This window comes from Panicum virgatum, chromosome 9N (genome assembly GCF_016808335.1).
Source record: "Panicum virgatum strain AP13 chromosome 9N, P.virgatum_v5, whole genome shotgun sequence".
Lineage (NCBI taxonomy): Eukaryota > Viridiplantae > Streptophyta > Magnoliopsida > Poales > Poaceae > Panicum > Panicum virgatum.
The window spans coordinates 17,059,792-17,077,717 of NC_053153.1; the positions used below are offsets into that span (position 1 = coordinate 17,059,792).

The 17,926-nt window shown below is 47.2% G+C and overlaps 1 protein-coding gene and 1 long non-coding RNA gene across 2 annotated transcripts in view; one reads left to right on the forward strand and one right to left on the reverse strand.

Annotated features, from left to right (window-relative positions):
- LOC120692935 (ethylene-responsive transcription factor ERN1-like) overlaps positions 1–6,301 on the reverse strand; it is a 36,788-nt gene extending 30,487 nt beyond the window's left edge. The window contains exon 1 of the mRNA XM_039976320.1: positions 5,221–6,301. The gene's annotated coding sequence lies outside the window, so the exon portion shown is untranslated. The remainder of the gene's footprint in view (positions 1–5,220) is intronic.
- Positions 6,302–8,280: 1,979 nt separating this feature from the next.
- LOC120691580 lies at positions 8,281–9,168 on the forward strand. Its single transcript, XR_005682308.1, has 2 exons — positions 8,281–8,477; positions 8,509–9,168. It is a non-coding gene; the product is annotated as an uncharacterized LOC120691580 (long non-coding RNA).
- Positions 9,169–17,926: the final 8,758 nt, after the last annotated feature.

Sequence of the window (17,926 nt, forward strand, 5' to 3'; positions counted from 1 at the left end):
CACAGGCAATCGACTGGGGGTTGCGTACGCCTAGAACTCAGCAACATCTTCAAAATACTTCACAGCAACTTTCCTTTCTGAGCAGCAGTAAGCAAGGGTGAGTACACTTATGGTTGGTACTCAGCAAGGCCACAAGAAATAACCAGAATATGATTTAAATCCATCTTTAAGTTTATTAATCATGTGAGGGTCCAAGCCGCTCTTGACCGTGAGCACGGCTAACCGGTTAGTTTTAACTCTGCAGAGGTTGTACACTTTCACCACAATTCGCGTAAAAGTTCCGAAGAAGTTTGAACCCAACCACGCAATGTGCTAGCTAGGCACAATACCACACTTCCGAGGTGTGATTGCATAGGGACGCTACGAGGCCTTTACAAAGAATCCCTATATGTATGTGTTGGTCCCTGCCATGCGGTCCCTCAGAAGACACAGCTTCCTTCACCCGCTCCACAACACAAACTCATAACCACCAAGCGGAACAACCCCAACACAACATATAGTTCATCTAATTACTTAGCCAAGACCAGAGCCCATTAGTATTGTGGTTGTACGGTTTTCTTGGGTGGTTCTCCATGTTCCAATTAAATCATAGTACTCTTGTAAATAAAGTATAGATAGAAAGATGGTTAGGGTCACTTGCCTTTCTCCAACGAAAAGCTACTCTTATTTCTCTTCAACTTTTTGCTCACTTGGATTTCTTGATCTTCAATCTTCGAACAACGATCCTTCTACTCGAAACAATCATCGGGCAAACATACAAAGCAAACAACAAGATACCTCTAAGAACAATACACCAAAACAAAGAAAGGCTTTAAAAGAACGTACTAAAGGATAGGGCTCATTGCTATGGTTATGGGAGCGCAAGAAACATGGAAAACAGAACTAAAACAGCGATTCTATGGGATAAACGATGCTTCAGGGATCTAGTCGCGATTAACTATAGAGTTAAGAGCTAACAGAAAAGATTTGTAAGACACAACAAAGTGTGCTCACAGAGGATAAAAAGGTTACAAAGCTATTGCACACGTCACAAGGATCACGTGAGCGCAAGAATCGCTGAAAACGGAGTTGAAACGTGAAAGATATGGCTAAAACAAGATTCTAGGGACTTGTTTGCAATAGATTTAAACTTTCAGGGGCTAGCTCTAAAGAAACTAGGGACTAAAACGAGATTTAACCTAAGATACAGGGGCTAGCTTGCAAAACAACGCACTAAGGATGGTGGGTTCTATTTTGGAAAAGCTCAGGGTGTTTTCCGTAAAGATTTGGACTAAAACAGAAATAGTTTTGAACTGCGATGGACGGAGGGTTGATTTTGGAAAAACAGAGGGGTTTATTTGCAAAAATGACCACGGTTGAACGGTATTTGGTTTAGTTGACTCGGGTCATATTAGATTTGGGCCGCTGGATCTAAATCGGACGGCGGGAGTGGATTGGGGTGGGCTGGCGGCGGCGCAGAGCTAGAGCGGGCGGAGCGGAGCTCGCGGCGGCGCATGGCGGATGGCGGCGACGGCGAACAAGACCGAGCGGAGCAGAGCGAGAGAGAGGGAAGAAAAGACGGAGGAAGTTGCTCACCGGAGAAGAAGGAAATCGTCGGAGTCGAGGAAGAAGGCATGGGGTCGACGGCGAAATGGCGACGACTCACGAGAAGGAAGACACCACGACGAAGAGGACAACGAGCTGAGCACTGGGGTGGCATCGGATTTCACCGGAGATGCACGGATGCAGAGGATGGTGGGATTCTGGGGAAAAGATTATTTTAGGGATTCCCAAACAAGGAGCCTCCCTACGGGTAGTCTATATTTTTGTGTGGAGTTGCCATGAGAGGTTGGTTTAATATATAGAGAGAAAAATCTCTCCATCCCACATCAACTAGCAATGTGGTACTAAACCTCCCTCCCATGCTAATGGGCTTTACGTGCCTTTAGCCCATTAGGGAACACATGAATGGGCCCTTGAGGTCCATTAGGGATTTATGCACTTTTGATAGACTTAGCCCATTTAAAATTTTTGAATTAATTATTTTCGAAATTAAAATAATTCTAGAAAAATCTAGAATTCATATTTAAAGTACGAAAAATATTCCAAATGGCCCGAAAATTCTAGGAAAAATCCTAGAAATATATTGGGACATAACGAACTCAAATAAAATATTTGGAGCTCATGAGAAGATTTGGAAGAGCCTCTAAAAATTAGAGTTTGCTCTAGGGAAAATGGGAAAAGAATCCAGAAAAATCCGAAAAATTCCCGGGAAGAATTTTTGATGATAGAACACGTTTTGAAAGGTTTTCACACTCAACAACACTATGCATGTGACATGAATGCATCACCAGAAGAACAACATCATTTAATTTGAAAAACAACCAATATTTATTTTCTTTTACACTAAATTCTCTGTGAAGAAAAATAAATGTTGAGAAAATTTTAAAATTTTGAGAAAATTGTTGTTTTATTTTTATTTTTAATCACATCCTGAAATTCAAAAATTTCAGGGTGTGACAGAACTATTTACAAAGATTCCCTAACCCATGACAATCCGCTAAGGTTTCAAGCCAAAGCAGTCATAACACTGTCCTAATGAGGTGGTACCTTGCCAAAGGACCATTAAACAATACCAATTGCCCCAAGAGGACCGAGCTATACCCCGTCGATGCATTCCCCGTCGTCACCCTGAGCGTTATCGTCTTGCCCGTCCGCGAGCTCGGCCATGAAGCATTCTCGAGTGGGACTATAATCCCCCTCACTGGAATCCTCAGAGTAGGTGAGGCAATAAGTCGTCGCGAGCTGGAACGAGCGGAAAGTGTAGGGGTCGCGGACCCCGGTGTAGTCCTCGGCCTCCTCGACCGTGAAGTTGTTCATGAAGAAGTTGATGTGGTTGCGGATCGACAGAAGATGATGACCCGGCAGATCCTCATACTCGGCGAAGTTAGAACTGATCGAAGAGGCGTAGGTCGCAGTATTGCGCATCCCGAAGGGGAAGGGCGATGGCGAGGTCGAGCCCCCCCTGGGAGGCACTGGTACCGCGACAGTTGATGGTGCCGGCGCAGACGTCGCCGAGGCACGTGATGTCGAAGCGGCAGCCCCGTTGGGCGCGATGCTGAGCTGCGACATGCCAATCTCAACCCACGCGGGGGAGCTGTGGCGTGCCGCACGACGCCGCTCCATGCGTGCTTGTCGCGAACGGTGGCCCGAGCGCCTATCGCGCTGGGCTGGTGAAGTCGGAGTGATGGGGTTGCGTCTGGGCGAGAGGAGCTGCATGAGGTAACCGTTGTCGGTTGCTCTGAACTCGAGACTCCCGAACTAGATCACGTATCCCGCTGGGAGCGGATCCGAAACACCCATGGGGTACGGGTTGGATCTGCCCGCCATTCCCTGAAGATCAAATGGGAACAAAGGAGAAAATGTCACACAGCGGCCCCTACCTGGCGCGCCAACTGTCGGTGTCCCGACCCGGGGGTCCGGATCCCAACTAGCAAATGCCGCGTGTTTCCTCGTCCCAGATGATGATGCAAGAGGCAACACAGTAACACACGGGTTTATCCTGGTTCCGGCCACGGGGTCGTACGTCCAGCCAAGAGGTGTGCGAGGGCACTGTATTATCTTGCACCCGGAGTGCTTGTAGTAGGGGGTACAAGCAAGGCGAGAGAGGGAGGGAGGCTCCCAAGTCTCTGCTAGAAGAGGAGTCGGTTGAGGCAAATGCTCAGTGGTGCTGAGAGTGTGGTGATGAACACGAGTGTAGGAGACCGTGGTCGCTGATGTTCAGAAAAATCAGAACAACGTTAGGACCACCTCCGGACAACGTCCCCCTTTAAGGAAGCCCGCCTCCTCCTTTTATAGTCACAAGGAGGGGCGGTGTACATGAGTAGGGGAACGTTGAAGTCGTCGTCCTCCCATGGAATCGCGGGGGTGCAGTGGTCGAACACTGTAGGAAGTACACTGTGGGGCATGGCGTTGGGCGTGGCGGTCGTCCTGGATATCGTCCTTGGTCTCGCAGAGATTGTCCCGGCGTCCTGCCAGCCCCAGCAGGCGGCGTGGTCGTCGCTGTAGGGTGTACTGTCCTCCAGACGTGGCGTAATGGCGTTCCGTGGGCCCCGTAGGCCAAGGTCTTACATGCTCCAGTGGTGGCGGGGCACGCGGCGGTCCCGGACCCTCCTGGATAATGTGCTGGTGCGCGCACTAAGGGGGTCCGAGGGTTGCGTGGAGGTCCCGGACCCCCTCGAGGTGGGACGTCCGGGACTTCCGGCCGCGTGTACTGTGCGCCCGTTTTGGAGGGGCACGTGGCGTCGCCGGACCCTTTCCTAGGCAGGAGGTGGGCCCGGGGCCATACGTGTGATGAGGTGGAGTCCGGACGGTCGGAGTTGGCAGAATAGTGACGGGAGCAGTGCCGGGCGCGCTTCGTCCCGCGTCGTAGGTCCCACAGTGCGCCACAGTGCTCGGGATGGCGGAGCAGTGACCGGAGTTGGCGGATGGGACTCCAGTCACAACCGCTGTGGGGGATGGCGGCCTGACACCGTCTGTCTCGAGCACTGCGGGGGAGTGGTTGGCATTCAATGCCTCCGTACGATGGGCGGTTGAGCGGCGGAGCCATTTGTCCCTTATGCCAAGGGGTGGCCTCGAGCGAGGCGGAGACGAGCTACCTGCTCGAGGGAGGTTCGCTGCCCTCGAGCGAGGCCGAGACGAGTTACCCGCTCGGGGGTAGGTTCGCTACCCTCGAGCGAGGCGGAGATGCAGGGTGCAGTCGAGGGGTCTCGAAGGGAGCCCTCGAGCGAGGCGGAAACCGCCCCGCGGTCCGAGGGGAGCGTGTATGGGCCGCACCGTGTCGGCGGGCCGCGTGTTGGGCTTCTTTGAGTCCTTTTCTTTTTTCCAGATCGGAAGGAGGCCGCGGGCCTTCGTGGGCCCAGTTGCTTTAACACGTGTTTGCGTTCTTTGGAGTGGTCTTAGTACCCCGATTAGGGTGTCCCTAACCGTGGTACCCGACACATAGTTTTTTTGAATTCCGATGAAAATTTTGCACATATGACATCACTCCTGGAACGACCAATTCCAAGCAATTCTATCTGCACACGAGTGAACAAAGTTGCGCCGTAATTTTGAAGAAAATTAATTTATGATCACAAGGCACGCTGGATGGTTGCTAAGGAGACAGATTTAAACAATAATAGATACAACAGTAATCTATACGGTGGAATACTGGGTCTACAGCTATTAGAAAACTCTTACCTTACTCTCTTCTTGATTTGCTTTGTTACGTTCCTTATTTGTTATAAACCAGCAACGCTTTCTCATCTGCTCTGTTTGTAGCTGTCATGTCTGACAAAATTATCCAGATAATGACGGTGTATCCGATGCGGCAAAGCCACAGCTCCTTTTAGCCAAAAGTTGGTGGTTTCATCTGAATCTGGTCTGATCATGCATAAGAGATAGTGAAGAGACAAGCACAAAAGGTCAATCATGCATAAGCGATAGAGTGACTTGGATCGGATGTAATTTAGTTCAGGATTAAATCAATGCTTGCAAACCAACTGTGGAACTTGAGTGATTAGTAGGAAGTTTGATCATTATGTGTAGGGTTTAATGTTACAATCTTTTAGATTTAAGGATTTTATGTTCTGAAATATTGGTATGTTAATGCAAATAAAACTAAAAGAAATGACCTGAAATCTTATTTTCATTTACAAAATATAGGCCATGTACAATCCCCTCCCCCAAAACGGTAGTCCAATACTTAATATGCAAGAGTTAAGAGGCTATTAAATGAATTCTCTAAAATGCTCTGAATCATCAACCACTGTTCTTGTTTTACCTTAAAGGCGTCCACAATATCTGAAGAAGAGAGAACTGACAATATAGTACAAGATATATGAGTTAGTAATACTGTTCTGGCATTGAACTATTGCCCCTGGAGCCCATCTTTTTCATTCGACACAAGAAAAAGCTAGACTGTTGCTTTCTGTTTTTGAGAGAAACAGTAGACTTGGTTCGCTTTTCATCTCCTTTTCAACTGCCACACGTATTTGTATTGGTCAATTCTAGTTACCCTTTTGAGCGTGACATAGTCAAGCAAATTGGGATCTCCAGGTTTATTGGCCAAGACCACCAAAGAGCATCGTGCATTCACAGTTTCACACCTAAACTTTTAGGCACTTCATCACTACTTCACAAAGCGTTTCACCTTTCTACTTGCCCCATGACAAGGAAAAGACATATGAGGGCGGTCAGCAAGGCTTTTTCATGAGTAATTAAATGATAGTAATATATTCATCACCTAATACAATGATCAGGTCTGAGCTATCCAACTGGTTGAGAACTGTCACAGCCCTGAGAAAAAAAAAAGAAATGAATTTTCCCCGCCGGGCCCACACGTCAGCCTCCTTCCCTCTCCCTCTCTATTTTGCCTCGCCGCGCGCCGCACGCATCGCCCGTCGCCGGCCATCCTCGGGCCACGTGCCGATGATCCTCGTGCCGTGCGTCCTTATCCGCATCGCCGCCCGCTCCCCTTCCCCTCTCCTTATCCGCGCTCTCGGTTATGAGCAAGCTCATTATCCCATGAATTCCTCATAGAATTTCGATTGTGTTGGGAATGGTTCCTATTACTGCTATGATCAGTTATAGATTATGTTACTCTCTTAATTAACTAAAAGTGTTTGGGGTTGGGCAAGATTAATTAATTCTGATAGGTGATAGTGTAGAGAGCTAATGCTTATGCAATAATTACTTAACCTTAAAGCTTTTACTTGAGCCAATGCATGATCCTTGCTTATTTAATCGCGTAAGTCTTGCGAGTATCTTTTGTACTCAGGTTCCTTTCTAAACCTAGTTGCAGGTGAACCCGAAGTGGTGTTCGGCCACTTCTACCCCGCTGATCCAAACGCAAGGGAAGAATAGGTCGTGGTGGCTGTAATGTTGTCCTTGAGCAAGGCATCATTACTTGAGTAAGTCTTTAGCGTAATCGAGCTCCGTGAGAATATGTAAATACAATAAACTTTATGTTTCTGTTTAATATGACTATCGTGAGCCCAAGGCTTGTAAGTGAAACTTGAAACCCACCTATATTGAACTTGTAATATTAAGTGTCGAACTCTGTTTTTATAAAACTGCTCTTTGTGGATTATTTGGCGATGTATTCGTTTGTAAACGGTATGTGCATATGCTGAATCATGGGCGTATGTTGGAGCACATACCGGGACTACCGGATTTGATATTATTTTGGATGAATGACATGTCGGTTATTCGTGTCTCTAGATGTGGGATAACACGTGGCACACGCTCTGGCAAGCACGTGTTAACTCTCATCTGGATAATAATGACCGGCGGTTCGTTTAAAATGATATCAAATTGGACGGTTCTCACGAGAACCTAAGATGAAGACAATTGGCACACAACAGTGAGCAATGTGGTGAACAGATAATGTGCTTCAATCAGATTTATTAATCAACTTTAGTTTGTTTTGCTCCAAGTGGCATCTCATCTAAAGTTGTAACACAAAAAAATTATTTCCATCCGTGGCATCAGATATGCATAGCAGTAGGTATGCCCTTTCATCGGGAGCACTCTTGCTTTTCTCTCTCTAAACCCTACTGGAATAACAGAAACTGACAAAGCTTGGAAAAACGAAAATATAATAGCTTCATTCTAAAAAAGTTTTGAATTCGGTTAACAGTTGACATATTTTCTTTTGAAGGCAGGAGTTTTGCCTTAGAGAAATCAACAGAATCGAAGGACCCATTTTTGAGGAGACAGTAGAATGAACTATAGATTATTAAAGAAAAGAGTAAATCATATACATGTAAACAGCGACATCAGCAATTCGAAGGGACAACAGAAACTGAAGATGCTTAGATGCACATTAGCCAGAAGCCAGAAGTACAATTACTTGATACCAAATCCGGCGGAGAAGCTCATCAGCACTGTCCGGCAGCGGCCAATTGGGTGGCGGCAATCTCGCGATGGGGGTCCACGACGCCCCCAATCGCGGAGGCGGCGCAGGCGCGGGCGTTGGAGGCGGCGTAGAGTTCAACGGCGGGCGACACGGAAACGGATCGGAAGGGCGAGCGCGGCGTCATGGAGGTAGGGAGGGGAGAACCCGCGTCGGGTCGGTGACGGACGGTGAGGGCCGTGGAGTCGGAGAGGGCGCCGCAAGAGAAGGGTGGTGTGTGTGAAGGTGCGGAGCCTCGGATTCAGCGACTTTCCCTCCATCTCCACCGTTCATTCTCGATCCAACGATTCGTTCTTTCCCAAGCAAAAGGGCCCAGCAACCAGCGAGCGGTCGTCTTCCTCGGCTCGCTCCGGCTTGCAGGCAGATCCCATCCCAATCGCCCAGCTCCTACGGGGTAGAAGGATGGACTCGCCTAGATCTTCAGCGCGCTCGGCGGGGGCGGGTGGTGCTGGAGTACTCCGTGAGGAGTGCCTCTTCGACGTCGATACTGGATCCAGATGAGGCAGCACGAGGAACGGATCGGAGCGCGGCGCGTACAACGGTACAAGGAGTCAAGGACTACAGTTGAAAAGAATGAAGCGGAACGACAATGGATGGAGGTCGCCGGACTCGGGGTTGATGGCCTCGAGGAGGTGGTACAGGCGCTGCATGCGACAGTTCTCCGTCACCGGCAACCGTGCCGGCGGTGATCATTAAGTTTGGAAGCCGGCGCCGGCGGCCTCGAGGAGGTGATCGTTAAGTTTGGAAGCGATCTAGGCCGCGCCGGCGGCCGTGATCGTTGTCGAGGACTTCGGCAAGTACTGCGGCGTCCGGCAGCGTCCCTGTGGCAAGTACGCGGCGGAGATCCACGATCTGAAGCGTCGGGGATCTGAAGCGTCCAGGCCGCGCGCGGATTGGGGATCCGCCGGCAAGATGGAGCGAGCCGAGGAAGACGACCAGAAGACCGCTCACTGGCTGATGGGCCCTTTCGCTTGGGAAAGAAAGAGTCGTTGGATCAAGAATGAACGGTGGAGATGGTGGGGAAGTTGCAACGTGACGTCGTTGAGTAAATACTGAATCCGGCTCTGGTGTGAAGTGGGATCGGACCAGAGCGGCAAGGCAAGGAGGATGAAATCCATTATGCCAGTTTCAGGAGAGTTTTATGGACACATTATTTTATAGAAACTAATTTTTTTTTAAATATTGGAAACTCTAATCAAGACAACATGATTCTCGTTCGAGGGTTATGCGCAGAGATGGGTTTTTTAGCACTTAAATCCCCCACTCATCCCATAGTAATCCCAATTTTTACAAATCACCCCTCAAATCACAGGCTGAACGGGCCAAACCCTCGTTGCTTCGTAGCGCTCGATTGCCAAGGGTCGCCGGCGTCGATTCGGCCGGCCACGCCGCCCTAGCCCCGACCGTCTTCTGCCACTTCCGTTGTTTCGACCGGCGCCGCCCACCGTCCTTGCGTGAGGCCGCCGAGGTGCGCCCGAGCCACCATGGAGTCCGGTCGAGGTCCGCACGAGCCTGCCGTGGAGTCCGGCGTTCCTATGCCTTCTCTTGTCACAGAATTTCAATCTCTGTGGATGCTTTTCCTCTGCTAGTCACCACGGTAAAGTCGAATAGGCATGCTGAACTGCCTGCGAGAAGAGAGACACAAATCGGAGTGGTAACTCATAAGTTTGCATTATTGATGGTGAAACAACACCGTCCAGAAGCTCCGAACGTTAGGCGCCCGGGGCACCAACAGGCGGCGCGCTGCAGGAATCTGGCGGCGTGTCCATCCAGCTGTCCACGACGCGCGGCAGCTGCGAGGGCCGGCGAGCGCAGGGCTGCGGCGGCGGCGCAAGACGGGCCGATTTCGGTAGCCGGCGGCGGAAGACTACATTCTCTGTATCAATACATATATGAATAGAGTATGAGTATATTTTATTTATTCCAAACCATTCTTCTATATTTGTCTGAATTTTTTCTTATTTGGAATACTTTTCAGAATTGATTTTAATTTGATTTCTTTGTGTGTGAATACGTTTTGTTCAGTCTTATAGAATAATTATACATCACACACGTGGTTTAAAAACTTTTATCACCAGAAGCATATTTTGTTCGTGTGTGTACCATGGTGAAAAGAGATGACTAATTTGTTTTCCATGCTGACTCATATGGTACGCATATATGCTTATAATTCTTCATGTAAAATTATTTATTTGCATGTAACTAGTTTGTTCATAATGCTAAATATTTGTTCGCTTTGTAGACTAAATTGTTCGGTGATGTTGATTCACTTGTTCAGAATATTCATTTTTACTATTTATCCTACAGTCAAATGTTCGTGAAGTTTAATATTTTATTCATAGTACATTATTATTTGTACCCTATGTTTTATTTTTTGTTTGAAGAAATAATCATTTGTTCATGTTGTTAATATTTGTTCCCAGTATTTGGAACTAACTATTTAGTATTAAAAAAATATTTTTAAAAAATATGGCGCAAACATAGGCAAGTGTGGTCTTGTTTTGAAGATCTTATCATAATAAAGATAATGGTGCAATCTAAATTTATTTTGAATGCTGGGTTTGATGTTTATAGCTTTTTTAAGTTTTGAATATCCATCCACGTGGATGATGTCATCACAGCCATCTTCTTTTGCATATAGGTACAAAAATCTCTCTCTTGTTTAGCTGGTAACATGCACGGACGCTAATGTTGTTGGGCTGATTTTTTTTAGAAAAAGGATTACGAATCCGGCCTATACAATATACACAACCAATTATTACAAATTTTGTAAGAAAAGAAGAGCTCAACTAGTCTCAAATTCAGACAAAAAACTACTGCAAATGATAGTTTTGCTTCTACCCTTCTTTTATTAGCTCCATAGCAATAATCTATGTGTTTCTGTTCATCTCGGAGAGTGTGTTCTTAGCGTGCTCGGCACGCTGCAGCTGCGCCCAGAACCGTAGCCAGTATGTTCCCCTGAAGATAACCTGTAAAATCGAGTTAACTTTGATTTTGTTAAAAATAATATTGTTTCGGCATCACCAAATGGCCCAGCAAACAGCAGCAACCCCGACCCAACTCAAGTTTCTAATATTTTTAGATTGATTAGAAAGCCATGAGCCAAACATATAGCCAATTAATCTAGATGGCGTCAAACCTGTAGCATATATAAAAGATAATTCTCCAAACCATTCTCGCATAGGGGCAGTCCAGAAAAAGGTATTCGATAGTCTCATTACTATTACACCCACAATATCGTTGGCTTCCTGTCCAATTTTTCTTAGCGAGATTGTCTTTAGTTAAAAGCAGTCCCCTTTGTAAAAACCAAAAGAAAATCTTAATTTTTAGTGGAACCTTCAACTTCCGGATCGACTTATGTCTAAACGGCGGATGTGTATCAATAAGATACAGATAGAAAGATCGAACAGTAAATAATCCAGATTTGGTCAAATCCCATCTAAAATTATCTAAACCATCCACCAAATCAACATGAGTTATCTGTGCTACCAGATTACGCCATTTCATAAGTTTGTTATCCACCAAAGTCCTCCTAAAAGATAAATTGAGGGGTCTCGTAGCCAATATTTTGGCCATCGTTGCACGAGGATCACCCCTGATTTGGCTTGCAACATGCATGTAGTTGCACGTCATTGGGCTAACGGCCCATCTAATAATTTGCTAATTTATCATCAGCTTCAGGTGACGGTTCTCGCTATTATCGCCTGGTTACGCATAGCCGCGCCGCACCAACTTTTGACTTGCGGAAGTGTGACAAGCCTTCAAGGCATGATGACTTCGACCGGATATTGCTTGGGTTAGTGTGCTGTAGAGAGAAAAAAGGGGCCCCAAGAAAATGGGCCTTGTCCACATGCCCGGGCCGGGCCTGCTTGACACGAGGATAGTAAAAAAAAGTTAGTTGATAGATGGAAGCAGGGAAGCTTCATGGACACCCTATGGCATCAAGCCGGGATTTTTTTTCTTTTTTATATTTTTAAAAAATAAAAATTTTAAAAATATATGTCCGTTTTAAAATATTTCAAAAATACCCCCGGTCGCCCCCCATAGGACGACAGGCCCTAAGTGTAATTTTTTTTCTTCAAATTTGCAACGAGGTCCCTGAAAAAAAGTGGGGGCCCACGGGCTACAGGGGGGCTGTCTCTTGTTAATTGGGAGGTAGAAAGTGATTTATGGGAATTGATGATGATACACAACACTGATGACTGGCAGAAGTACATGCAAGCAGCTCTAGAGCGTGGGTGGCCTCTGACCATTCTTGTTCAAATCCGGGAGAAGACACAAAATGAAATCCAACATTGTGCAGATCAAGAAACTCCGAGTATTCGAAGAGAGACCAATTATGTTGAGCAAGATGAGTCAGAAGAGACAGAGAACCAAAACATCGGACCACAGGGCCTTGCTGATGAGGGAGAGATGATACATAGCATTGTGGACGAGATGGAGGCAGAAGACCAAACCGCAATAGAGATGGAAGAATATGAGGGCTCATCTGATGACGAGCAGTACTCAATGCCAAAAGAGTGGAAGGAGCATGGTTTTGACAGTCATGTCGCAGAAGATGTACGAAATCAGGAGTGGGAGTACAGAGGGAATGAGGTAGTGCAAGGTGCAACATATCCAAACATTGAAGCCGTAAAAGATGCTGTGAGACTATGGGCAATATCATTGAAACGAGAATTCAGAGTCGTAAAGTCTGGCAGTAAAGAATATGAGGTGAAGTGTGTAAATGATGGATGTCCATGGCGAGTACATGCATTCAAGGGAAAATGGAAGTCAAACTGGAAATGTTCCATTGTAACAGAACACACTTGTTTGCTGTCAGAAGTTCTTCCCTCGCATCGCAATATATCTTGCGACTTTGTTGCAAAAGCAATTGTATGGGTTTATTATGGACAACCTAAATTATAAGCCAAAAATGATTGTTCGACACATTGAGCAGACTTACCAGTACACCATCAGTTATTTGAAGGCATGGCGGGCTAAACAAAGGGTGTTCGAAATGCGGTTCGGCACATATGAGGCATCATATGATAACCTACCTCGTATGTTATCCCAGGTTGCTGCTAGAAATCCTGGAAGCTTTTATGACACATACCTCGTACCAGCCGTGACTAGGGGACAAAGAATTATGCAACGAGCCTTCTTTTGCATAGGTGCTTGTGTTAGAGCATTTTAGTTTTGTCTTCCGGTGATCTACATTGATGGCACATTTTTGACTGGAAGGTATAAAGGTCAGATACTCACCGCAATCGGTGTAGATTGCAACAACCAAATAGTTCCGCTCGCATTTGCATTTGTTGAGAATGAGAACATAGACAGTTGGTATTGGTTCCTTGAATGAATAAAGATTCATGTTGTTGCTGCACGTCCAGATGTGTGCCTTATTAGTGATAGGCATGCAGGTCTGCTGCAATCAATACTGAAATTGCAATGTGGAACTGCGACAACGCCTCCATTGTGGCCCGATGTCCAAAACAGGTGGTGCATTAGGTATATGGGTGCAAACTTCTATGACCACTTCAAGAACAAGGATCTTAAGAACCTGTTTAAGAGGTTGTGCACCCAAAATCAACAGAGAAAATTTAATGCATTATGGCAGATGCTTGATCAGTTGACTGCAGAGCTAGTGAAGGTAAGGGCATCAGGAGCAGGCACGAGTCAGGCTGCAGAGGCTAGGGATTCAATTGAGAAGCCATTTTCACACTGGATTCGAGGTGCACCTAAGGAGAAATGGTCATTTCTTTATGATACCAACGGAATACGGTATGATATTCAGACAACGAATCATGCAGAGTGTTTCAATATGGTTATGCGTTCTTGTCGTGCCTTTCCTCTTGTGAGAATTGTTGAGTTCATCATGTATGGGTGCATGAAGTATTTCAGAGAGCGTTACACGGCTGCAAGCATAAACATCAGCAACCCCCAAATTCAGTTTTGCAAAAGAGTGATACAATATATGCAAGAGAAGATTGAAAAGGCCAAACTGCACCGCGTCATATCGACAGGTACAATGGAGCATAGATTTGAGGTTCTATGCAAGGATAGAAGTGGTCGTGGTATCCGTAGAGATAGGGTGGTACAGGAGAGTTTGATTACAGTAGATGGCAAAGCCTTCTGCTCCTGTATGAAGCCTAAGTTATTGCATTTGCCATACTCCCATCTCATTGCGGCATGTGCAGAGTCTGCGTTGCAGCCAGGAGTATTTGTTTCACCTTAATTCAGCAAGGAAGCAGCTGTATCCACCTGAGGACATGAGGTATACGGGATTGGAATTGTGGGGCCTTTCACTCAGGATAATGAGAATAAGATGTTTATTCCTGATCCAACCACTAAGAAAGGCAAAGGCCGCCGTCAGACACGTCGTATTCGGAATGGTATGGACGAGTCGGAAGCAAGCAAGGCACAAAAGCGTTGGCGATGCTGCAACTACAAGAATCCTTCCTCAGAATGCACTTCACGATGCTGCTGCCGCCGTCACAACTACAAGAAGTGTCCTCAGAATGCACTTCACGATGCTGCTGACGTCAGTCCTTCCGGAAATCCCAGAGATGGAGCACCTCCAACGTTCAGACGAGCATCGGCGAGAATTGCTCGTGGAAGGCATTCGGTGTCATGATCCACAATTGTATTTCATTATTTGTAATATGTAGTAATGAAATATTGTAGGTATGTAATGAAATATTATTGTACCTATGTGTCCAGTTTGTATTAAATATATATTTACCTATGTGTTCTCATATATTTTTGAATGCAGGTATGGAGATGGACTCCTTGCTAGACCCAGTTTGCTATGTGGGGGTACGGCTACTAGGACTACCCTAGTGGTAGTGACATGCTGCATCGTTGTGTTTGTTCTGTTTTTTTTTAATTTACCTAAGGCATGTTAGGTTAGTCCGGAATCTGTTTACCGTAGTTTGCAACGGGTTCTTCCATGCCACTGCATGTGTGATGTGCGTTTCATTATCGTTGTATTATGATGTAAAATTTGATGGTTCACATTATGTAATGTATTTCTTAATTCTTATTTCTTATCGTTATATTAATTAAATATGTGCTTTTTAGTATTCTAGTGACATGTTTATACTTCGATGCTCCATTACGACTAAGTACGATTCAAACTCGACATTATGTACATGTCCAGTGAATGCAAGTTAGGTACGAGACATACATACAAGCATAATACAATATTAACAATACTAAATGCGAATACATCTTAAACCGATGAACATCATATGTTATAGATCATGGCATGAAATCATCTAGGTCGTCATCCCAGTTGACAGATGGTGGTGCTGCAGGTGGTGTAGTATGGCTCGACGAACCTCTTGGCTTTCCCTTTCTCTCTTTTCTGGATCTACGTTCATGTACAGGGGGAGGAACATCATGTGTTGGAGGCCATGGTTTGGGGGGCATGAAGTCATCCATGTCGTCATCCCAGTTAACACATGTTTGTGTTGCAGGTGGTGCAACATGACTTGACGAACCTCTTGCCTTTCCCTTTACGTCCTTTCTGATTCTAGGTTCATGTACAGGGGGAGGAACATCATATGTTGGAGGCCATGGTTTGGGGGGCATGAAGTCATCCATGTCGTCATCCCAGTTAACACAAGTTGGTGGTTGAGGTGCTGAAGCATGACTCGACGAACCTCCGGACATCTGTTCTTGCGCAGGCCAAGTACTATCACCCGAAGATCTTATCCGCCTCCTTCGTCTAGTTTGCGGCATAAGTCCACCGAAGATACATACCAATTTACGAAAATTTGGTATCGTTTTGTTAATCAACTCCGTGTCCTCGGGGTAATCCTAGCATATAATTAAAAAACAATGTTACTGTTTTATAAATATGGATTCGAAATGACGGACGGGATTACAACTGAATGAGAGTTACCTTAATGTGCATCTCATACACCTCTGACCGCATCCATATCTTACAAGAACTTTGTAAGAATCCAATGATATTAGGATGATTCGCTAGTTCACATACTCTTATGTATATCTTCCGACGTTCTAGCAGGTGTCCCTTTACATCTTGCGTCGTAATACCTTGAAATAATGTGAAATCTTTAAACTCTACTACTTTGGACAACACCATCTCTATCGTACCATCCGCTAACGGATCCAACTTCTTACTGATAACAAGATGGGTCATGATATCAAGTATTATACTAGATTTTTCTTCGGTCCATGAAAATCCTCCACAATTGGAGGCGGCCATTGCCTTATGCTGCAATATCAATAAGGTACTTTCATAATTCTATTCTAATTCATAATTAATTTAAAACAAGTCTGTAATAGTACTGAAATTGTAATACTAAACGAGTGTTCTAAAGCACCAAATCTAATTCAGCTAATCCGCTAATTAAATTAAATTTTTATACAATATCAATGGATTCATACGGAAGTTACCGGTAGATCACAAGTACGCAATTCGGCAGAGCTTCGCCGCTTTTCTTCTCATCGCCCCTCTCTCTTTTCCTGAATTTTTAGGCTCAAATGACAAAGGGAATGGCGGCATATGGCGGCCAGGGCTTATATAGGGCAAAGAGGACCCTGTCGCCCCCCAACAGGCGACATGCCCCTGTCGCCCGTGGGGGGGGGGCGACGGACCCCTTTTTTTGCCAGGGACCTCGTTGCGAATTTGAAGAAAAAAATTACACCTAGGGCCTGTCGCCCTATGGGGGGCGACCGGGGGGTATTTTTGAAATATTTCAAAACAGACATATATTTTTGAAATTTTTATTTTTTAAAATATAAAAAAAGAAAAAATCCGTCAAGCCGGACAACCTCCGCCACCATCCTCCTCGCCCTGATCGTCACCGGCTGGTGCCTGGTCTCCACCGCCGTTCCTATTTCCAATGCTCGTCGTCTGCAGCAAATGCTGTCGCCCGTCACTCTGTCAGCGTATCAGCGACGGACTGATGGTCCAGCTTAGGGTCTCATGCCCCCCCCCCCCCCCCGTTGGCAACTCGGGGGCGCCCCAACTCCGCCGCCCACTGGCCGGCCGCCTCCGGTGGTCGCCAGCGGCAGCATGTGGCCGAGCTGAAGTCGACTCTGCCTATGTCACCACGTACGTCTTCTCCTTTCTCTCCAGCCTCCTTCCTCCTCCAGCCCTACAACGGTACAACCTCGTCGTTCCTCGCCACCACCGGCCGCCGGGGCCGTATCCAACCTCCTCATCGCCTGATCCGGGCCTCCCATGGCTGGATTCGGGTGCGCCTCCACCGCCGGCTTGGGTGGGCACCGCTGCCACGGTTGGGGTCGGATCCGGCCTCCTCCTCGCTGGATCCGGGCCTCCCTTAGCCGGTTCCGGGCGTGCCGCCGCCGCCGGCTCGGGGAGGCGCTGCCGCCCTTGGGTCTTGTTCGCGCCACCGCCACCTCAGGTGGCCGGGGACCCTTGGCCGTGTCGTCGTCGCTATCTCGGGTGGTCGGGGGCTCCAGGCCTCGCCGTCGCCGCTTCGGTTGGCTGGGGGCTCTTGGCTGCGCTGCTGCAGCCTCGTCTGGCCGGGGTGACGCTTGCCCTAGGCGGACACTGCCTCAAGGGGCTGGGGGGCTCCTGGCTGCGCCGTTGCCACCTCGTGTGGCCGCGCCACCGGTCGCCCTAGGCGGGTGCTGCTCTCGTTGCGGCTGGTGGCTGGCCGCCAGCCTCCGGCTTGGGGTGGTGGCCTCCTGTTGTCTTTGGCTTTGGGTTGGGTTTGGGGGTGAAGGCGATAGCCTTGGTCCGCTTGCGGGCCGATGACGGCGACGGGCATCACTTACCTTGTTGAAGACGTCACTCTTTCCCCCTATGCCCTCCTCTTCGACGAGCTTTCCAGGTGAAAACCTAGACCATGTTGGTCCGACGATGGCGCCGCCTCTTTGCGTCGCTCCCTCCCTGATGAAGGCGTTGTCTTGGAAGCTTTTGCTTGTGGTGGTCGCATGCTCTTCCCGGGGAGGATCCACATTTGCGTCTGCCTTCGCTTGGTTTCCTCTTAGTCGCCAAGGTTGTGTTGG